A 24,325-nucleotide genomic window follows, 5' to 3' on the forward strand; every position below is an offset into this window, starting at 1 on the left:
AGTTCTGTAGTCTTGCAGTTATACTCCAATAACTGGATTGCCCACTTTACAGCTGCCATCAAAGCCTTCTTAAAAGAATCTGAAGAAACCACGAGAAGTACCACAAGAGAAAATGATTTTGGTATGCATCAGGGGCTGAGAGAATCTGTCTCTTCCACCCTGATAGAGAAATTCTTAGTTACCTTAATTAGGACAAATTTATATGCAAAATCTATTAACTAACTATGACTGAGGCGTGATTATTCTCTCTCATCATGTCTCCATGGATATAATTCCATTGATTTCTCTAAACTGTTCCTAAATAGTGGGAGTGAAGATCAGTATTTAATTCTGATGAGTACTGCACCGATAGTTCATATAAACGGCTGTTTAATGCGGTAGGGATGGGGAAAGGCTACTTCATCAGTTCTGGCACTTAAATGACGATGGAAGATGCCATCTTAAGATAAGAAGTTGCACTATTTTAGTAAATTCATCTACTGGCCATGCTTCCTAGCGCAACCATCCATTTTTTCACTTCTCCTATTACAGACGATTTAGTTTGTCAGGGTTTAATGCCCTCTGGTGGCAACAGTGAGAGTAGGTCATGCTGACACCTCTTGCTTTGTATTTTTAACCTGGATCTGTTGATTATCCCAAAGTGATAAATGGATAAAATAAAGTGGCATTATGTTGGGTTTTTAAACACAGAGGATTGTGGAGTGAGTAAGTGAGGCTGGTGTGTGAAAGCCAGAGCATTCCAACGATACTGGGAGGTAAATAGCTCTAACAGAAATATAAAAAACTTCAGTGCATCTATTAATCAGCTTAGACAGTAGAGCAGAACCGAACTTAAAAGGGACGCTGTAAAGCTATAGAGAACAAAGACAGTGCAGCTACATATGAGATAAATTGTAGCCTCCCACAAAACTTTGTATGCACTTTTTTAATGACTCATACATCTCTTGTATGTGAACATTTGTAACTGCCCTGGTAACATATAATATTGCAAAGACTATTAAAACGATATAAAGAGATTAGTAGCTTTGGCAAGAAAATCTAGAAAAGTAACAAACATCAATATGCGTACTACGAAGACAAGATGTTCAAGCACAATTTATTTAGCTGACAGGCTGGTGAGATTAATAAAAATAATAATAGAAGTGATTATCTAATCCTTTGCACACTGTTGAGTGTGTTCTCTGCTGTTTATAAAATTCTCAGTGAAGAATAAAAGTAGTTATAATAAGAGCTTTAAGAAGCATTTCACATTCATTATTATAAATTATCATCGATTCTACACATTTAGTAGCATCACACCCATTTTTCAAAGCTTCCATTCAGTGCAGTGCACATGCACAGCACCCCCAGAAAAAGCTGATACAAAAGAAGCATCTTTGGATGTTGGCTTCTCTGACATCAAACCATCAACACACATCATCCCTTTTCAGCCCGTCTCCTTGGGTAGGCTCTGCTAGTTAGTTCCAATGCCTTGGCTGAGGATTTCCAGCCTTCACAAAATCATCCAGCTTCCTACTGTCCCCTTCTTTGCCAGCAATCTCAGTTTCCTCCTCTCCTGCAAAAGCAGATAGAGGTAGCTGCAAAGGCATACTATCTTACCTAGCGGTCTAGGGGTAGAGCTGGAGGCAGCACTTCTAAGCAGAAATGGGTAAAGAGAAAGGGGCCAGGAAAGAAGAAAACACACAGCTTCCCATTGAGACAGAAGAGGCAAGAGAGAAGGAGAAAAAATGAGGAACTAGCGTTTATAGGAGCAAGCTAGATGAGGGTGTGCAGGGCTGTCTGCCTTAGGGAAGATGCCTGTTTGATGTTTATAGACAGGAAGGAAAGTGGCTCCAGGGTGTTTATGCAACAACCAACCATACCTACCCAAGCGCACACAGGTTTTCCTGGATTCCTAGAGCTGAGGACTGGCTGATACTATCTCACAAACCAACTGCGTGTTTGAAGGAGCTGTTGGCTGGAGATGTTAATTTCTGTGCTGGTTTGTACCCTGATAGATGTACACTAGTATATGCTGGAAGGGAGCCTTTCTCAGAAAAGGTAAATTAGATAGTGGATGACACCAGCATTGATCCAGTGCTAATGGATACTGCCTTATTTTTAATTCTAATAAAACTGGAAAGTGAGCTGGTAGTTCTTGGTTGTAGGAGCCTTTCATTTCCCTTTTGGACCCATTTTCATAGCTGTTCCATGGGACTGTGTGAGATATAGTGATGGTATGGCAAAATGTTTCCAGACTTTCCCCAGTGTTTACCATTCCCATTTTCCAGCCCCAGTTGATCCCCAGTTCCTATCTAAATAATGAACTTACCTTCCCCTGCCCAGGAAGATTGTGTAAAGTTGTCAAGGTTGCCCCAGCTGCCCTGTCCATCCCCATCACAGTTCATGCTGAGCAGATAGATCAGTTGTGTGAGCTCTTTGAACATGGTAAGCATCCAGGAGCAGCAGGACTCGTGAAACACATGAGCACCCTCAGCCACATCAAACATAATTGTGAGGATCAGGCAAAAAGTAAACTGACAAATTTAAGCAGAAAAGATGTATCCAAAAAAAATACTGTATAAATAAGATAGAAGAATACATAGTATGATGAAATCCATATAAACTAATGAAATATATACACATTCTAAACAGGAAAAAATCAGAGCCTGTGAGGGAAAGAAGTGAGAAAAAGTTAGAAACAATACATTTGAAAAATATCTAATCAAAACTTTCCTTGCCTGGAAAGTATATATAAAATTTCAGTAGAATAGAGGAAAGCCCTTGGACTGCCAGGTGCTGCTTTGTTTCATCTGACTTGCCAACAATATAAATTCTTTTTCATGCCATTTACCTTTGGTTCCAAGTAGGAAAACTAAAGTGTAACACAAATAGGCCAGGGCATAACTCTGTAATTTTTGTACAGCAAATCTGGTGTTTGAACACTTTTTCTGTGGCTACCTCTAAGAATGCTACTTTTACTTTCTCGTCAAACTGTTAAATTCATAACAGGAGCTATGCCATCTTTAACAAAAAATCAAATCTGTTTTCTTGAGATCGTTGCTCTTGTCTATAACGTAGATCTTCTTAGAAATTGTACATTACATTGTTTATCAGAAGACAAAATAGTTGTGCCTTCTATCTGTAGTCTCTTGGATAACCATCTGAGCATCTAATATATGAGGAAGTCTCTTCTGCCATTTCTTATTTTCCTCACTTGAAAACTTTACTGTTTCCTATGCTAGCTCAAACTTAAAAAGAGGCAAGAAGATACTGTGGTAGTTACTTCTCTGGTAATTACTAACCAGATCACTTATAAAATCCACCAAACTTACAGTCTTAATTGTGAACATTTTTCTTGATTTTTAAATTCATTACTTTTCTTATTAACAAATGTACAACATGTAGTTTTGGATGATTCCCTTTAAGTTAGATCTTCAAGTAAGATGGCTGATAATAGCGTATCTGTCAAATGCATGAAAATTTTGGACTTTTCCTTATCACTCTCACCATCCTAGATGTATTGTTTTCCCAATTATTATTCAGTGTCCCTGCCTCAAAAGCTCTGAATGATACTTTCATAATTTGATAGTACTCACTAGCTTTACCTGAGTCAATGGGAAACCACAGGCCAAAAAGGTCACTGTTTTTAATCTGAGCAAGTCATCAAACATAAAAGATGGAAATAAAGCCATTCATTGATAGCCCTCTGTATTTTAGAGTCACGGAGAGAAAGATAGATTGCTTAATGTGTGTTATCTGGTACATAAATTTTGTCACTGCAAATATATATTAGTAGACTCATTTTTTAAAGATTTTGAGAACTTTTTTTCAAGCCAGACCTTTACGTCTGGAATTACCTTTCCATTTCACAGATCAAACTTGATCCTGGATTTTCTCACGCTTTTCCAGCACAATCATACTTAGCTTCTCAGAGGTACGGTCCATGCTTCACAGTTTTAAATGGTATATGAATCAAGAACTAGGCTGTATAAAATCCATGGCAATTTTTGGCCTGCTTTTCAAAGCCAGTCAATTACATAAAGACTCAATGATCGTAATACTTTCTTTCATGCCCTTCCTCGAGTTACTGAAGGAAGCTGCACCATCAGCATATGCCAGTGAGGTGATCTTTCTTTGAGTTGCCTCATACCCTGCCCCCTCAGTTCTAAATTGCACATTAGAAGAGTGAATTTGATTTTAAATAGAAGGGGCAGCATTGGCTTTCCCTGATCCATTCCTACATTAATTAAGCCAAATGATGTTACTTCCTTCTTCAGTTCAGAGCATGTGTGCATGTTTCGATGGACGTCTTCAATGATTTTGTTAATATGAATTTCGGGGTCCTTTACTCTTTAATTTCCAAGTGATCTTTGGAAGTAAAATTAAATCCGTGTGCAGTATCTGTAAATAAAACAATTCTTACTCCATTTTTGCCCAGTGTTGTGATAAAACTTGTCTGTCTCAAGTTAACAGAGGCAGCTTTAGTTAATCTCTCTGTTAAAATTCTGGAGAAAAAGTTTTATAAAAATTGGCCTTTTAGTAATAGGTCTGTGTTTTCTGATGTGATTTAATTTTTCTAGGTCTGAAATCTTAAGAATTAAAATAGAATGTCAATTTTTAAAACACTCAGTAATCACTGCTCTTATCAATCATTAGCCAGTGAGGCACCTTCTGTATCAGCTAACTTTGGCTTGGCCTGCAGCAGCACTTTTCTTCATTTCCTTTGTATTTTTAATCACCTCTTTCAATGTATAAAGCTCCATGCTTCCATTTCAGTTTGTAAAATTGATAACCGCCTCGTACTCTTCCTGTTATGCTCAAATTAAAACTGAAACCGGTAGAGCATTTCTCTTTTCCTTGCCCTTATGAGCATCTGCACTATTTTTTTTTAGTATTTCTGACTGTCTGCTTATGGTTTAGTATTTCCGTAGCAGATCCCTTAAGAAATGCTAATGTTCTAAGAGTCCATCGTTGTTTTTCTATCTGCATGCCACAGGATTCATGCTGAAAATCTCTTCTTCTGTTATCATGTTGTCCTCTAGATATCTAATCATCCTTGTTCTGGATACATTTTCAGGATTATGCTTTATCACTAAATTGGTGGTCATACTCTCTAATTCAGCATGATTACATATATTGTCAGGGTCAATATGAGTTACAGCACTTCCTTTAATCAGTCTTACTTGCTGTCTTTAATGCTAAGCTGGTGATGTTTCTGATAGTGGAGAATTTATTTGCCATGGTAGTTCTTATCAAATTCTTATAACAAAGCTTCCTCGAAGACTGGCAACTTCTGTACAATTCTTTCCTGAAATTTACTGCAGTCTCCAATACAGTCAGTGTTCCATAACTGACTGGGCATGAGCCCTTCTTTTGGATTATGAGAGGCTGAAAAACCTGTTTCACATCTCTCTCATAAGCATTCACTAATTTTTTCTTGTTGGTGTCATTCATTGCTGTTGGAGCTGAGACAAACAGTGCTGTGATTCTTTCTATTGCTTTTCTCTCATAAGAAACACTAAGACACAGTTAGGTGCCCCACCATGATTATGTGGTGCTTTGAATATAACCACCATGACTCCGTACTATATGAGAAACTAGATGTGAAACTTTTCCTGGGTGGATCCCAAACGCTGCTCATTTCACTGCCGAGTTTCATTCACATCAAAAATGGCCCCGTACAGTGATGGGGTAAGCATTTCCACCAACAGTGTGCAAAAAGAGTTCTCCTTGTCACTGGTTAGTTACTCATTATTTTTGGTAGAAACAGCCCAGTGATAATCTGTCACTGGATTCAAACTGAAGTTTGAATAATACAGTTACTAGCATCAGGAACATTGCTCCATGTTTTTACACTGTACAACTCAGAAGTTGTTTAGCTAGCAGTTAATGGTATGTCAGGAAGTAGGGTCCTGTGGGAGTTGTATGAAAAATATGATAGAGACTTTCCTTAGTTCTGTCACACCTATACTAAGGGATACCAACTGAACTTGGCTTTGAGCAATGTATTACTAATATTTTCCAGTGGTAGGTTTCATTTTGAGATACTGCCAATTTGCCAGTGAAATCAGTTGGTTCAGCAGAGCATAAACATATCTGAGCTAAATGCAAACAGAATGGCTTAGCTGGAGCCCAGTTCTGCTATTTCAAAATGGGAAGTAACCAATAGGAATCACAGGAGGTAATGGGGTTCACAACTGCCTCCGTATGATGGCCCATAGTAGCATTGTAGTTGCTCCTGCCGGAGTAACCTGACTGCAGCTTAGTTCCTCTCTCCTGCCTAAGTTTCTGCATTTATCTCTCAGCTCATACCTATCTAGATTATGCTGAAATCTGAACTACTTCGTGTTCAATCTAATGACTGCCATATATAGAAATGTAACCTACTCTCTTGCAAATTCTGTTCTGATTTTTCACTTGTGCTAGTCCAAAAGACACTGCTTTTTTTTATGTCTTAGTGAGCCTTGTCCCTTTGGGAGCTTTAATTTCAGCCTACCTTCCAGTGGGCCTGCTGTGTTGCAGGCATGACTAGAAATAAGGGCTGTTCTGATGGCAAGTGATATTTAGACACACAGCCTGAATGAGACTTAGATACCAGAGCTGGCAAGGAGGTGGGTCTCATATACGTGACAGGTATACTCAATAGTTAGGGATCGTTAGGCATATACATCTAAAATATAGATTTGGATGTTGCAAGAGAAGGAGAAGGAACGGGTAAGACAAATCACAGAGCAAGATGTGTTTGTATAAAACAGTTACCTTAGGATAGATTAATCCAAGTTTAAGTCTGATACAGGCCTTCAGTAATGCTGTGACACTTTGAGAGAAATAGTTTTTGTCATCTATTAACAGAAAGTTCATTTATAAAATAATACTAAGGTAGGAACCTAACATACTCCTTGTAATTTCCCACCGAATTCAAGACATACAGCCTACTTTCTGAAGCAAATATAGCTGTGTAGAATTTCATCAATTTTCATAGCAGCATTACTAGTAGTAATAGCTGTACACAACATGAATAGCAGTAGTACATTAGAACCACAGTCTTGAGCCCGGATACCTCTGTGCTAGAAGCTGTTTTGAAATTTTTGCTGTATATCACAAATCTACATTCACAGCTACTTTTAATTAACAGTTATTAATAGCAGGAGTAATGGAAATTTTTACAAATTGTAAAATGTTGTTCAAAAAAGAACAGGAAAAAACCCATGAAAACATATTTCACAGTGTTCCAAACAATTTGCCCAGGCTACTGTAATTGTGTAGGAAGAGACATATGCAGCCAAATATGGGGATCAAAGAGTGAGGTAGAAATTTTGTATAAAAGGAAAGATTATGGATAGCAGAAATACTTCCATGGCTGGCCTTCTGCTTTTCTTCCATAGCCACATATTCTCCCTTTGTCTTCTCAGCAAAAATAGATTTCCTGCTGTCTAAAACTGAGATTTCTGGTTCAAGAGGTAGGTGGTGTCACAGTGGTCCCCTGTTGTCCAGCAGTTACCCTTGGGGAGCAACTAGCTTATGTCACTTTTGAATGTATCTTTGTCTATTTGCCTACAAGTATTTTGGCATTTTACATTGGAATATATAAAGTGTCTCAGCATCAGACTGCTATGGACTGATTTCTCATACTGCTGTCCTTTGTTCCCAGAACAGTCCCTTTGGCAGTGTTAAGATATCATTCACAGTAAATAAATATTTAATCCCTTGAATCTAATGATGGTTTATTTCTGTGGACCTAATCCTGAAATGCTTAGTTTGTCCATTTAAAAATTCCTATTAAAGTTAAAGGCTCAGGATTTTTGCCATTATACTGTCATTCATTTTTAGATAGCAATACTTCTCTCTCCTAGGAGAATCAACCAGAAAACAAATACATCTGAGAAGGTCTTTGGGCATTACAGGCGTTACATAGTGAATGAAAACGCTTTTATATAAGGTTTTGACATGGCAAGTTAGAAATCATTTTCATTTCTTTTAAATTAGTATCTTACATTCCCAGAGGCCTTATCTTGGGTTTACAAAGCACAAGTGAGCATGCTGTCCGCAGAAAAGCTATCCTGTGTAATTTCTTTCTTCTTTGCTTGCAATCAATCATTCTTTCAGTGAGGGTGATCTTACGTGCTGCTTCTTGGTTTCAGAATTCTTGCTGTGCAAGGTAGCCAGGACTGTAGCTTTCCATAATATGATTATCCAGTTTGCTAGATGTAGTCATCTGTAGCTAGGTTCTTGAACAAAGTATTTTGATTCAGCTTAATTTGAAGAAGTGTGTTCTTCCCTTGCTTCATTGTTAAATGCTTTTCAAGAAGTATCCCTGCTTTGTCTCTTCTTTCACACAGGTATTATAGTGTGTAATGAACAGAATTGCGTTGCTTTGCCCCAAGGAAGTCTTTTGAATTGTTCTTCCTGTAAGAAGACTAGCCAGAGTTTTGTTAGGAAGATGGGCCAAGCTCTCATTTGGGGAGCAAACTGCAATGTTTCTGCCTATTTTAGTTACCTTTTAGAGATTCACAGTCACTCACTGACTTTTTTGGTCTCGAAGCTGGCAGCACGGGCATATCACTCAAATTGGACAAGGAGATTTGAACACTGATGTTCTTCAGCAACTGTTAATCATTTCAAACTGATGCTTTTAGCAAGAAATTTGCCATTCCTATGATTCCTTTTGTTCTAGAAAGATTCATCTGATTCTGGTCAAAATAAGAGACAATTACCATAATGTAGTTGAATAGACCAGTGAGCCGGATACTAACCTGGCAATGGAGAAACATGACTTTGAGCTATTCCTTGTGGATTTCTCCCATCCCATGGACTGTCTTACTCTTAAAACTGTTTAACTTTACAGACTCATTGATGGCAGAGTCAAGGAGAAGGAAACTGTCTCTGCTCCACCGTTTTGGGCATTCATCAGGCATATTGGAAAACCAGCTCTACGTTCCAGCCCCACAGGCATAATGCTTTCTGTTAGAAAGGGAAGCGTGAATTATGGATGACTCAACCACAGTGCAGAAAATTATATTAGCATATATAACAGAGAGAGGTTTAAGTATGACTATGGTAGCTGTACACAGCAAAGTATGGACTGGTAGGAAAATAGTGGGGCAAAAGCTATTCCTGCTGGGTAATCTTGGTTTACCTGGAGAAACCGATTCCAGGCTTCCTTTGGTTTGTATAATCTGAATATTTGCCTTTTGTTTTGCCAAAGCCCAGTATGTAGCACAGATGTGGGGTTAATACTAATCATGCTAAATTCAAACAGAGCCTTGGATGAACTCTAACATTAGGCAGTTCAGATCTGATATGCCCCAAAATGCTCACAGGCTGAATAAAGCCATTTGCTTCCTTCACAGGGTAATTTTTCAGCCCCTCTCATCTCAGTGGTCCTGGTTTTGAATGGCAGCGATGATCAACCGGGTCCCTAAGATGATACATTTGATGGGAGTCAGAAGGATAAATATGTACGGCTAGGGAATTTTGGGCAAGCTTGGAACTGTGGGGGAGTTTCTTAGTCCACAGTCTGTACAGTGCTGCCCTTCCAGCAGAGACTTCATCTGTGATTGAAACATCTCAGACTTTTTGAGGCAATTTTTTTAAAGACATGTGTTAATTGCTTTTACAAAATCTTCAGCTTTTGCTGTAAGCTTTTAAGTTGATCTTTGAATTCATTATATCCCTCCACTACTTACAGTTTCTTGGTTTAACGGGAATAATCACCAGCCATTTCTCTCTTTGGTGCTGGCTTTACAGATCCTAGCAAACCTCTTCTTTGGAGACTGAATGCCAGTTTGATACCAGGAATACTACTTTACACTGTTGTGACTATCTAAAATGTTGGATTTATGGATTACTGCAATTAGCAAAAGATGTTGGTGATGTAAATGGGTAAACTTGATATACTCCTGCTTTTCTAACAGTAGTATAAAAAGTTCTTTTCACCGGAATACTAGAGGAATCTTGTGTCTTTGCACATAGGTCTATAAATGCTCTGGTGTCTGGATGAATTCATTAGACCTGTGGTCTCTCCTCTCTCAGCTTTCCTAGACTGTCTCTGTTTTTTCTCGTAATCACCCAGAAAACACAGTTACAATCTTATCAGTGCTTAGCCTTGTGTTTTGTTACTTGTTAGGTAGCCTTGTGGTTTGCACTTTAGTCCCAAGAATACCTCTTAGACTGCATGACTGCATGACCAATTCATCCTGTTTGTATTCTCAGTAGTGCTTCTATTGTTTGAATGTCCTGCTTATGCAAGAATGTTTCATGGTTTCTTTATATTTGTCCTGGAAGAAAGATATCTGTGACATTCATGAGCTTTAAGAGGATAAAATTCTTCCTCTCCCACCTCTCCTTCTCTCCCTTCACCCCATGAGCACAATAATACATTAATGGAGTGATATTATGAATATCAAACACAGAGCTTTTAGGGTCCAGCCATGGTGCTTCCTCCCCACAGTAATCCAGCTCTAATAAATAATCCAGCTCTATATAGTAATCTTACTGAAATGTAGTGCCTCCTGGGGGGTGACAACCATATGCACTATGAGACTATAGGTTCTAGCAGCAGCCCAGGACAGACTCCTTTGTGCATACAATTCAATGGAAACTAAATGCATCATGCTAAAATCAAATAAATGTCCTCCAGATCCATCACCAGGGGTCACTTGATCCTAGCAAGGATTTTGTTATTCACACATTCCACAGAAGCTGTCAAATGGTCCAACTCAATAACAACTAATAAAGCAAGCACCCCTTAAAAATTTCCCAAGGGAATCTTTTTAAATTGAGCAGGGAGTAATAAATCTTGGAGTGTCAATAATGGTGAAAATGTTAATTTTATTGACTCTGCTGTGTGCCTCCTCAACTGAAATTTCAAATGCTGTTCTGGGAAATGCTTGCATTCAGTCTGTTGCTGTCTGCCTGTAGCAACAGTTTCTAATCTGTGGAAAGGGCTGTTTGGCACGGGCTGTGCAACAAAACAACGTTCTGGTGTTCTCAGTTTTTGCTGAACCTTGTAAATCTCAGCTACTGATTTTAATGATGCCCTTAAATGAGAGTTAGATGACAACGATAAATGAATGGATAAGGGTTTCTCAGACGGCTGACGGATACGATCCCCAGCATGTAACAGAAATGTGTCCCTGAGTTTAGAATAGCATGAGTCTTATTTACTCTGTCACACAAAGCTGGTTTAACATTAGTATCAATAATATAATTTTCTCTATTATACAGCCTGGATAGAACAGGGCTGCTACGGTGTAAATTTAGTCTATTAAAGGTATCTCTGTGAATAAATTGTACTAGATGTTTTCATCCTTTTTAGCACAGACTTTTTTTGTAACAGATGTCATTTTGGGGCATTTGGCAATTTTTTCCTCTTAGTGTTGTGGAAGTGGAACTGCAAGAACTGACATTAAACATTTTGAGATATTTGTTCTGTTCTTTTTATAATAAGTGACAGCAGTCCTGCCAGAACCCAAAGCTCCCGGTGACGTAGATCTCCCTTTTACCGAGCGCAGTATTGCTCAGGTACTTGATACCCTCTTCAGGTAGCTATTTAAGGGACTATTTCCGAAAGTCCCAACTGCCCGCTTACTCCATGTAAGCATGCTTTCACTTTTCCTCGTTTTTATTTTGCGTCCGCCGTGGAGGCCACCCCCAGGCCGCCGCTTAGGCCCAGCCGGGGCCGGCGGTCACCGCCCCGCGACGCCGCGGCCGTGCCCGCCGCCCGCCGCCCGCCGCCCGCCGGCGCTGCCGGGAGCTCCGTGAGCGCTGCGCGGCGCTGCGCGGCGCTGCGCGGCGCTGCGCGGCGCTGCGGGGCGGCGGGCAGCAGAGGCCGTGACCTGCGTGCACGCCCACGTGCAGGACTTAGGGAAATGTGCTTTCATGTACCTGCAGCCTCCAGCCAGACTGCGGCGCGAAAACGGCAGCAGATCACAAGGGAGGGAGCAATGGCCTCGCGGTGCGCGGAGTGCCCCGTGCAGGCAGGGCAGGCAGCCGTCAGAGCCCCCCATTTCTCAGGCGGGACACTGGAGCCAGGACACTCTGCAAATCTTCGGCTTTGTGCGTGGAGTGTGGGAATTAACCCAGGTCTCTCGGGCACCGGTTATGGTTACTCTTACAGATTATCCTGTTACTACAGGCACCTATTGATAGGTGCGCAGTACGCTGGCCAGTGCATACTTCGAAACCGTAGAACAAGTGCAAGCGTACGCAGCTGTGCCCGCACGGAGCTGCCCCGCTGTAGCTGTATGGACACCTATAGCACCTGCGTGCAGCGGGCTCGGTTTTGGCGGAGCCCGCAGAGGGCGCCCGCGGCCCGCGCTCGCCCCCCGCCGCCCAGCAAGGGTTTAGCGAGGGGGAAACCCCGCTCACCACCCGCGGGAAGAATTGCAACAGGCCGAATTTTTGGTTAATGTTATTTGACGTTACCCCGTTCTTGTTAATCATTAGATTGCAGGTCATTTTAAAGTTTAATTGTTAATACAGTGCATGTAATGTTTATGCTTTGCAAGGTAAAACCAAACACCCATTCATTTTACATTTTCTCAAAGGCTTGAGGTGGCTCAAGGCGTATGACTGCTTCTAATTCGAATAGGAACCCTCCAACCCTGCCACGTGATTTCTCGGACTGTCTGCAGAAAGACTGACCGTTGACTGACCATCATTTGCACAGTTAAATTTTTTTCCAGGAGAAGAAAGCTATGAAAAAATGTCAGAGCTGTGTTCCTTATTGTTTTGTTAATATTTGCACCACAGAAACCCAGAGTCTCAATCACGAAGCAAGACTGCTTTCTGTTTAGTGTTGCCTAATATGCAGAACAAGAAGATGGTCTCTGCCACAGCAAGCTTACAAGTGTCTACTTGCCAAAAGCGCTGTGTCCCTGGCTAACTGCCAGCTTTCAGAGTGTGTTGCAGGTACTGTCCCAGGTGCTTTGTTGTTCAGTTTGTGTGTAGGTGTCACTGACATGATATGTCTTTGCACAATATTACCCTGAGGTGGTGAGCTGTAATTTACTACTAATGATGTAAGACTTCCAGGATGTACAAGCTCTTTTACTGTTCCATTATTGAAAGCTTTCTTGGTAGCGCTTGCAAGGTTTGAAACATTAAACTTCTTCTGTTTAGATGAATATAAAAGTAAGTAAAATGTGGGGCTTCCTTTCTGAATACGTTGTGACCCTTTATAGGAATGCAGGACCGGAGGAGAGTTCCTACATCACTGGTTGCGGCTACCTACAGCTACAAAGGAGCTTTATTTTATCACCAATTTTACAAAGTAGTACTAATTGTGGCATGCTCATAGTCATCTTCTTTTACAGGTGTAGCAGAAACAAAGGGAAAACACTTCTTCTAGAGCACTGTTCTTGACAAGAAATTTCTGTAGTGGAAATTCTGAACGTAGCAAAGGACAGTGATGGATTTCTGCTTAGTCTTTTTTCCTATGCTGTTAGCTTTAAAATGGCATCAACACTGGTTGGGATGGCTTCTCCTGACAGACTGTGTAGTACAATACTCCATCTTCTGCATGGAGCATGTTCATACAAATAACAGCAACAATCAAATATCAGCAAAAGCTTGTGAGAAAGAATGTCCTAATTTTCGAGTAGCATGATGCTACTGAAGACCACGTGTTTGTCTCCTTCCTGTGAAATCATCAGCTTTAGATGATGATCGATTTCTGTTCCTCCAAACTCTAGCCTTTGGCTGAAAAAAAATTTCTCAGTGTAGTATCACTAAGTGATTCTCTGCAATAAGAACAATTTAAAGTGACTCCTAGATTTCCTAATGTGGAAAAGGGCAAAGAATCAGGGCTAATTGCTCTTCTGTCATTGTAGAAGCTGGACACACATGAGGGGAAAAGGAAAGCAGTAAAGGACAAATACTTACTTTTAGTTGAGGGACTCTTATATCTGTGCAGAGGCTCTTGCCTCTCTTGTCCTTATCTGATTATTTTTGTTAGGCAATTATTTGGCCTCCATTTTAATCATATCTACACATTTTCTCAGATTTTAAAATATATTATGCTTGTACTGCTCATGGTTTTCTTTTGCTTTTGGTACGGCAGCAGAGTTTTGTCAAGTTTTGTTTGTTTGTTTTTGAGAAATCCTACTGTGCATTTCAGAGAGGTATTTCCAGTCTTCCTCAGGCTGCTCCATCAACAGCTTGAGAAACAGCAACAGCAAAGCTTACAGCTCGGATCAGACAAAGCAACGAGGGCGTATACTGTAGTGTCACAAAAGGTACAAGCATCATTAAGTTCCAATGCCACAGCAGTGCTTATTGATTTAAACTGTACTATTGGCAACCAGTTGTTTTCACACTTACTCTTGGGAGTATTCTTCAGTAAGATAGATTTACAGTCTCAGGATCCCATGTGCGTGGGCACATTACTTAACACTTTAAGTGGTCCCTCTGGATTTGCAAACGATGTGTCCTAAGTTTCTATTTCCTAAACTCAGGTATAATTCGTGGTATTAGTTTATCACAGTATAATCATAATAAGAAGTGGGGAAAGGGGGTTCTTCAGCACATTAGATGAGTGCAGCTCATTTAGATGAGGGACCCAATACCATTTGAAAGTAAAATTATGAATTCATAGAACAAGATTGCTGTCACTTTCTGTGAGCTAATACATTTGTATTATTGTGTCAGCTGGATCCTTAGGGATCTGCTAGATCCTTAAATGCTGTTGTGCTGTGGAGGATTTTTTCAGAATAACAGGTTGTTAAAAACTCAGCACAGGTGGAAATGCCCAAGTCTCTGAAATAACCCTCTAAAGTTACAGACTGCAGAGTCAAGGGACTATTAATGTGACTGACCCCTATTGTGCTGTACAAAAATGAAGCAAAAGAAGGTCTCTGCTCAAACAGTAATCATCTGCTCCAGAACTCAGCAGATTGCTGAATGTTAGAAGATGTCTGGGAACTTTTTTTTTGGAATGTTTAGCTGATGGAAAATCCTCTTTCCTAGAGGAGAAATTCAAGGCTCTGAAGATGCTTCTAGCTGCAACGGAAGAGCGAAATGGAAAGAAAGCCTCTGTGTTCAGGCTGGGGAGGCAGCGAGTCTGGCCTCTTTCTGAGCAGCAGGGCAAAGAAAGGAAAGAAGGGTTTGAGTGCATTGGTTCACTGCTTCCCTTGCAGCCTGTTACTTGGCAGAAGGGGAGCAGGGCTTGCGTGCTAGGATTTTGGCAAACTACTAAGAATGGGTCTGTAGGAAGAAACTGAAATTACCATTCTTTTTTTTCCCAGACAGCTAGAGGGTGAGAACACAGGTATTTCCACCTTCCTTCTTTTCTGGCAATCCCTTCTGGTGGAAATAGTTCACATTTTTTAACTATTCACACTCATTCTAAATATAAACATTTTTCAGAATATAGATTTGTATTCTCTAGATTCTTTTTGATGCTCTTTGAAAAGTGTACTGCAAACTGCCCATTGCAGTGGAAATGACCTTGCTCAAATTATTATAAATAAGAGAGGAAAACAATTACCTTTTAAAAAACCCCAAGTGGATATAACTTCAGTCCTCAAGATTAACTTTGTGTAATTTATGAATACATAAAAATAGAGTTTGTAGAAATATATGTATTTATTCACTTGAATCTCAGCAGAAAAATAGTTCCATTTTGAAGAATTCCGTGTTTTTTTGTTTGTTTTTTAATAAAAAAGCTTAAATTACCTTGGTTTTGTGCATGAGAATTGGAGAATTACTATGTTGAGCTGTGTATATTTTTAGAAGAATTAAACTTGTAAGTGCCTACCTCTTTTTTGAAAAGGGAGTTTATGTTCCTATGTTATGTTATGTGCTCATGAAATTTTTACTATAAGTGGCTTTTCCAAGAGCTCAGTGGTTCTGGAATGTGAGTGTCTAAGTTGCATCCATATTTCTGAAAATCCTGGAAGAATTAAAGCTGTCATATAGGTGGACCCCCTACATATCTTTTCCTCCAGGGAGTTCAATTAAATTACATTTGATTATATTACATTTGATTTTAGCCTTTAAAAAATTTGCAGCATAATCGGATAAGTATTACTCTGAAACATCCCATATAATCATAGCTTCACTGCTAGTCAAAGGGTTTTCTAAGGTAGATTTATGACTGTCCTGAAACTTAATATAGAAATATTCTGAAAAAATATGTAGTTTGTACTTCTAAAAAAAGTGTATGCCCTATTAATAAGCCAAAAGGTTTCTGGTGTTTTTCAAAGTCAGAAAAAGGAGACAGTAAGTCATGTTTTCAGCAGTGGGATCGGTTTGGCAGTACTGTTCCCAATTATATTGAACTGTGAAAAATACTTGGTTCTGACAGCCTGCAATTAGAGATTACAATTTGCTTCTTGTCTCAGGCAGTGGTAATTTAGATGGCAAAAAATACTGTTTTTATTACAATGTTTTGTCCTGTAGAATAACCTGACCTCTATACCCTTCCTCAGGCAATGCAGAGCTGAGACTGAGCTTGAGGGCAGATTCTCAAGAGGATTCCCATCGTTGCAGTACTAACCTGCATAATTCTGAACTCTTCATACCCAGAGGGCCAGAGCCATTCACAACCCTGAAGTAAGTGTACAAACTCTGTCATCCAATGCTTGGATCTAATATTCACCTAAAAACAGACTTTTTATAAAAGTCAGCATGCAGAAACAGCAGAACAACTAGCTGATGGAGAAAGGCTAGTAGAGTAGAGTGCCCAGACTTAAGTTCCTTGTCAGTGTCTTTGGCAAACTCACGGTCTCTCATAGCCCTCCTGTCCTACATTTTAAGAAATATTAATTTTCTCAGAGACTTCAATTCATTTTGCCATCATCCTTTATGAATTCCAAGAGTTTATCTCAAAATAATGATAAATATTTATTTTTTCTATCCAAAAAAAGAGCTTCCTGCGGAAAGACTGAGAACCATTTGTCTTGCAGTTTCCAGTGGGTTACTGTCTTCCTGATATGGTTGATAGGTTGAATATAATGAATTTTTTTAAGCTAGATTTTCCGATACCCAAATAAATCTAATGGGTTTACAGAAAGTGCTTCTCCTCTCTTTTATATGAAGTTGAACATGCTCAGAACATATCCTTTAGGCCCTGTTAGTGAGAAAGGAACGTGAATGTCAGTGTTGTGAATCACGGTGGTTTTTAAGCCACAGAATTCTACTGGAACATAGAAACAGGAAAGTGGAAATGAATGCCAGCCTCAGAGAGGTCAGGAAAGCCCCCATGCACCATTTCCTTATCAAGTCTGAATGGAGGCCAGCCTTTAGACATCTCATATTTTTTTCAGTTCCATATTGCAGTGATAGAAAATGAAACAAAGCATCAAGACAAAGAATGTTTAATTATTCCAGAAAGTAAGAGAATAAAAATAATATTTTTCTAAGAAACGGCTTACTAAATGCCACTTGAAGCCTTGTGATTGCTAAAATTCTTGGAACTTGGTATTTTATTTATTCAGTGAAATGACATAGTTAACTTATTTGTTCTTTCTCACTGTGATTGTTTTTATTCAGTGGTAGCTCATATTGTTAGTGTGGTGTTATAGCTAAGTTTTACCAGTTAAGAGTTTGACTTGAGACTTCAGTTGAATTTGCACACTCTCATCTGTTCAGTATAATTGAAGTTCCATATCATGAACATAAAGGGGAGAAATCAAACTCCATGCCTGAGCACGTTTCTTCTTTCCTTGTAATCTAGTACCAGATTTTAATGTCAGTGAGTTCTATATTTTTTGTGGATAAAATGGAAAACCTGGACCAGACTGGTATACTACCCTCATATTTTGAGGATCTGAGATCCAGAATCAGATTCAAATTTTGAAATTAAAAAAAAAATCTCCTAATTTTGTATCAAATTTCTTGAAGAGAAAGGACTGTATATTGGATATTGCTGTATGCCTGGATATGTTGTTCTACACTGGATACGTTTTCTGTGCTGTCTCTAGTGATTCCTGTGAAATGCTATTAACAGCAAGAGATTACTTTATAAAGTTCATGATGATAGTCTTGCTGATACAAGCAAATACTTTCTATTACATTAATATTCCATTTAAATACAGATTGCCAGTCACAAACTTTATATATCTTATTTCCCATACAGGCAATATATGGGTCTGTGAGTGTGGTTTTGAAAATTCATTTAGCACTGAATACACTTTTAATGAAAGATTTTCTTCAACATCTCTTTATAAGGCTTGTGATACCATGAATTTTCATAGTGCTTCATAAAAGAGATATTTATAATTTTCAAAATAGTTATGAAAGTCAGATATTAGGTTTACTGAAGCATACGGCACTGGGGGGGGAGGGGGGAGGAAAATTAAAGTGAATTAGGTCAGGAAACCTTTCAAGTAATCCAGTACAGCCTCATGGCATTTCATCCTGCTCTTTCTGCTGAGATATATCAGCTAAACTGATGAGCTGTTTCTGCTGAAGAGCACAGATGCAGAACTAGTCAAATATCCTTCCAGCTACTCTTCTCATCAAAATCTATTTGACAAAATAGCTAATCAAGGCTAGTGATTTTCACAATTCCAGAAAAATGGAAGTAAGTGTGGGAGAAATTGGTTCCCCAAAAAACTAATGTTGGACAGCATGCAAAAATTCATTTACATGACCATCTATGTTTGGCTAACCAGTAAGAAGACCTACTACTTACGTTGCAAATCCATGCTGCATTTGTGCTTTAGAAAGCATAGGAGGGTGGGGGAATTTATCTGAGCAGAACAGTGAAGAGGAAAGGAGGCACTGTGAGGGATTTGCATCTGACTTTGGGAAGCTAAATCAAAAAGGACAGACAGCTGTTAAACTGAAAGCCAGCAACTTGCTCTTTGAATGCAGAGTGTATTTAGTGTGGTTTGGAATATTAAAATAAGTTTAAACTTGAAAAACTGATGATAATGTTTCTCCAGCTCTTTATTAAAAACTCTTTGATGATAGTTTGGATAATTTTTAATATACTTAATGTATTTGTTGGTAGCAAATGGAAAGAGAGCCTGTTTCCCAAGTAAAACATGTGCTGGTCATGGGTGTGTCAAGTGCTGATGAAGTGGGAGAGAGCAACATAGGAGTGAAATATTGCTTAGAAATATGTGAGTTGAAATGGTCCCAGTGTTATTAAGCTACTAGAACTAAAATTAGAAAGAACTGGCAAATATTAATGGAATACAATATTGAAAAGATTATAAATCATGATATTTCAGGGCATATTAGTCTTGTGTTTGAGCAAGAATTTTCTTACTGATCCTGCTATACAGAATTTTTTTTATTAGCATTTCTTGTACCTCTTCCATCCTATTGCATGGGAAGTAACTCACATTGACCGCTAGCAAGCGTAGAACATAAAACTACATGAATTGCTGGTTTGGTTCAGAAAAGAATACTTTTCTCCCCTCCAGCAGCAAATGCTTCCAGAGTGTATAGAGTGAAATGGCAAGGAAGATAAGTGGAAAAATTCAGCCAAAAGTCTGTAGCAAGTAGCAGTTCTTCCTTTTCTATGTGATAAATTTATCATGGAAAATTCTTGTGTCTCTTTTTGTAGACCGTAAGACAGCAGGTAGGTATTATTAAGATGAAATGTTTAATAGCTTCTTCCTCTATTAAGATCCTTCATAACCGTCTACAGTAGGTGAGAGTGCCTAATGACTATTGTTCCCAGCAGAATTTTGAGCCAAGATTTACCTAACGTATTAACTAGTGAACCAGCACTTCAGATTATGCTTGCTTTGCTGGATCACACTTATTTAATAGGAAATTTAGAAGAGTTTGCTATTCATGACATTTTTATTATATGTTTTCCCCTTTTCGGTTCTCTTTTTTTGGTCAGTTTAAATATGCCATGAACTTCTTTACTTTTCCTTCTGGAAAAGTAAAGACCCCTTCAGGGCTGAACCCTGACCCTTTGGCTGGTGTTGGCTTTCAGAAGGTAGCTGCAACTGATTGTACTTCAGTATGTTTCTGTTCCCTCTTTTTCTAGAGTTCAGATTTAGTAAGCCCTGCCCAGATACCAAGCTAAAGTAACAGTGGGTTCAGAATGTGGCTTCATGGGCTTCACATTCAACATCTGGAATTTAGGTGATCCTGTGATTAAATCTCAAAAGGGATTCCATCCTAGTAAGTGCCTTGAGAGCTGGAAAGATTGGACAAAATGCAATTGAGGATGTCACTGTCCTTAAAAAGGAAGATAGTTTCACTCTACCCTTTGTCTGATGTGTAGTAGCCTATATACTTGCAAAAGAACTAGGTTCACCTATTTTTCACCTCTCCCTCTCTTACTGAATTCAAACCCACATCTCCCATTTCCTGGCCCAGGTTTCTTGCCTGTGGTTAAACAGGGTATATGTGCAGGCAGTGCTGTCCAGCCATCCTGTTGCATCTGGACTGTTGTACAGAAATGAATTCAGGATTCACTGGGCCAATAAGATAACAGGAATATGAATGTAGTTTCATGGGTAGGGCAGTACATGATAGATGGATAGCTTGAGTTCTGCTCTGAGGATTCATATTTTATTCAGTGCTGTTTCATCATCTCCACTTTCAGCTGCATTTTAAAATAAAAAAGAATGGTCCCCGCTTAGCTGTTTCGAAGACAGGTCATAGACCCCTTCTTCAGGAAAGGGCTAAAAGCTGTGGATCCTCTGCAGATAAAAGCATTTTCCTGCAAAATGTGAAGCATGGAATAGGTCAAGGTCACATTTCAAACACATCCTTGTGCTTGGTGTTTCCTAAAACAGCAGCTTTCAAAAAGCACTTCCTCCCTCTCCTTCCCCCATAGCACAGAATAAATTCTTGAAATATGTTGTCAGGAGTGTGAAAAGGCCTGAGGAAGGACCATCTGATCACTGACTCTACCTTTCCCTTTTTCCTCTGTCTTTTCCCTGGATAACCACGTGAAAAGTATATTTCACTGTGGGCTAATTGTTCTGGAGGAACAGGGCATGAGCAGCACCCAAGGCTTCAGCACGCTCTATCCCTGCGGCAGCAGTTGGGTGAGTGCAGGCATCTCTCCTGCTCCACTCTGGTCTGCCTGGCTGTGCGTTGGCAGCATGAGCACCACTGGCAAATCTGTGTTCACTAGTTAAGGTAAGACTGTGATGAAGCAGGGCTGTGAGGGAAGAGTTTATACAACAGAAAGGCAATTTTCCAAGAAAGTTCTCTGTGAATGGGGTCATGAGGACTGAGGTTAGTGATGAGAGGACATACTAGTCCTCTTTTGTGCAAGTTTGGCAGGGGTTTAGCTCCATTGGTCCCTAGGTAGGCAAGCATCTCCCACAGGAGAGCTGGGTGCAAGATCTGCTTAACTAGAGCGTGAGAGTATAAGAGTTTTTACACAGGAAAGAAAATAGATGATATGGATGAAACGGCAGATGAGGTGAACAGCTGCAGCAAGCCTCAGAGGGAAAAGATGTGAGTTCGTGAGAGGGTGGACAGTGGAACATTTCTGAAGAAAACAAGTATTTTGCTTTAGGACTGAAGTACTTTAAGACCACCAGAATCCTAGTGTCTAGCCTTAGTGCTGCATACACATTTTAAGCTTCTCTGGATGCCTGTTTTGAGGTACATCATGCTCCCGGTGCACTTTGTGTGGAGCGATGGCACATATCTGGACTCCTTTTGGAAAGCCAGACACTTGTAAGTGCAAGTTTGACTGTGGAGTGCCTGACTTGCAGGTGCTTGCTCTCTTTCTTTAGCCTTGGCTTTGATAAGCTAAAGGTAAAACAAACACCCTTCCCAGCTTTGTTAATGCACATTGTCATTATCTGTGTGCTATCTAGTACCAGTTCCTGTTCAGCTACTGGATACTTTCTTCAGATTTTCTTTCTTCTTTCCTCTGATGCTCATCAAGTGCTGCTCGGTGCTTACCCTCCAGCCTTACCAAACCCAGTCATGCTACCTTGTAGTTGGGTTAGATAAGGAGAGCACCTTTTTTTACATTTTTCCACATCTTCCCCCCCCAAATCAGATATTCTGCCAGAAAGCAGAGAGGATAAGGCTAACGCATGAGCGTCAACCTGATAGCTGACCTACACTGTGTAAGTAAACAGAGAATATCAAGTTAATTGACCTTGTAAGTGTGTTGAGGGGCTCTGGCTACATCACAAAGCACTTTGAGAAAATGAGTTTTACTAGTTCAACTGACATACGTGTGTGACTACGTGTGTGATTAGGATATTCGAATGAAAGTATGATAAATAAAAAAAGGTATTTCAGTGAGGATATTCTAACTTCACTGTGCTTTGAGTTAGACTTTAAATATTAATGGCAGGAAAAGTGGTACAGTAACAAACAGTGAAGGGCAAAACTGCAGGTTTCTTATAATTTACTTTGAGTCCTAACATATCTACTTTATCACACAAAACAATGCAGGGGCATGTGATGGCCTTGCAATATTTTTCAGATACCACAAAAAATATTTTCTGATAAATCTCCTTCTTATGTATGAAGGTTTTGATCCTTGCATAGAACTATAAATATATACATTCAAATATTGATATAGATACAAGTGTGATGATAATGAAAGAACTGCCAAAGTGCACCGTGCTGTCTTTGAAAATTGTTAGAACTCTGGAAAGACACTTTGGTAATGACAATTAAATAGTGCCTTTCTTTTGGCATATGGAGTGACAACAGTCTGAAGCAATGCAGTTTTTCTAGCTGTGTAAGTAGAGAGAGGTGCTGGCACATATTGCATATGTTTGTGAGAGTTGTGCTTGTCCTCTGTTTTGCTTCTTACCATCTTACCATCATATTGGAGGGAAGGAAAAAGGAAGGACAGTGGGAAAGGAAGCTAGACATATCTAAGTCCTTAGTATCTGTACACAGTTTACAGAATCACAGAATGGCCAAGGTTGGAGGGGGCCTCTGGAGATCACCTAGTCCAACCCCCCTGCTCAAGCAGGGTCCTCTAGAGCACGTTGCCCAGGAATGTGTCCAGACAGCTTTTGAGTATCTCCAAGGAAGGAGACTCCACAACCTCTCTGGGCAACCTTACAGGAAAGAAGTTTTTCCTCATGTTCAGATGGAATTGCCTGTGGTTCAGTTTGTGCCCGTTGCCTCTTGTCCTGTCACTGGGCACCACGGAGAAGACTCTGGCCCCCACCTCTCGACACCCTCCCTTCGGATACTTGTACACATTGATGAGATCGCCTCTCAGTCTTCTCTTCTCCAGACTGAACAGGCCCAGCTCTCTTAGCCTTTCTTCGTAGGAGAGATGTTTAGGGACACTATATACAGAAACTTTACTCCATGAATATATGTATTTGTAAAGATTTGAGGAGAATTTGAGTTTTCTGTGTCCCAGTCTCCATACAGGCATGATATATCTTACAAATTTGTCTTGATGAATATAGCTTCATCTACATAAATAAAAATATATGAAGTAAAATCATGTTAAATATGTAGTCCTCAAACTTATGCTGCATGGATAATCTCCTAAGAGAGAGAGCATCAGCTCTGCAATCTATTGTGCCAGGGTCATGATTTTATTTATTTATTTGTCTTTTTACTTGAGGCCGTTTTTTGTATTAGGACACTATGTTTCAATTATTCACTGAAATATCATGCAGTGAAACCCATTCAGTTTTAGTTTTGCACATATTATTTATTCACTTGATTTCTTTCTGTCTATTTATAGTTCCTTTTTTATCAGAAAGGAAAATACTTGGCCTCTTTTCTTACCCTAATTACTAACTCTTTTTGGTACTGAAATGGTGAAGGGAGTGCCAGATTTTTCTGCACTTCGTGAATGTTTGGCCTGACCCTCAGATCACAACAGCAAGATCAGAATCTAGTTTTAAGAGATTCCCAGTATAAACTCAGCATGTCCTTGATCCTGTCCTTTGATATTGCAGTTGGCTGCAATCAGCAGAAGCATGTCACATCATAGTTTAGATAATATGTTGTCTGATCCTCTGTTTCATTTCCTTCCAGTGCAAGGACAAGGCCTCTGAAGCACTTCATTCTAACCCAGTCTTTCAGAAGTACTATAGAACTTGTAGTACCACTGTACCTAAGGTGAATGTCATCTTATCTGACTCATGGAATTGAGAGAGGAAAAGATGCATTATGTCATCTTTTCTCACAGTGAATACAGTATTGCTTTCTTCCTTACAAGAAGTCTTTCTTTTAAAGTATTAGAATTGCCAGACAAAAATGCTTCTAACCCTTCTTTTCAGAGGTTATTCCATAAATTCATGCAATTTATGGTCAGATTTTTTCTCATATTTGGTCTAAATTTTTAGCCATTTCAATTATATACCTTTGTTCTGCCAAGTTTCCCTTTTTCTTCTGAGTAAAAATAAATTCACCCACATAATAACACTGATTTCACTGTTTGTCCATCTCCTAGTCTTTTCCCAAATATGAT

The 24,325-nt window shown here is 39.5% G+C and overlaps 1 long non-coding RNA gene across 1 annotated transcript in view; it reads left to right on the forward strand.

The window, feature by feature from the left end:
* LOC138067456 (uncharacterized) overlaps window positions 1–24,325 on the forward strand; it is a 68,049-nt gene that overhangs the window by 4,887 nt on the left and 38,837 nt on the right. Inside the window, exon 3 of the long non-coding RNA XR_011141423.1 lies at window positions 16,413–16,536. This is a non-coding gene — a long non-coding RNA (uncharacterized lncRNA). The remainder of the gene's footprint in view (window positions 1–16,412; window positions 16,537–24,325) is intronic.

Source organism: Struthio camelus, chromosome 5, assembly GCF_040807025.1.
Source record: "Struthio camelus isolate bStrCam1 chromosome 5, bStrCam1.hap1, whole genome shotgun sequence".
NCBI classification, from domain to species: domain Eukaryota; kingdom Metazoa; phylum Chordata; class Aves; order Struthioniformes; family Struthionidae; genus Struthio; species Struthio camelus.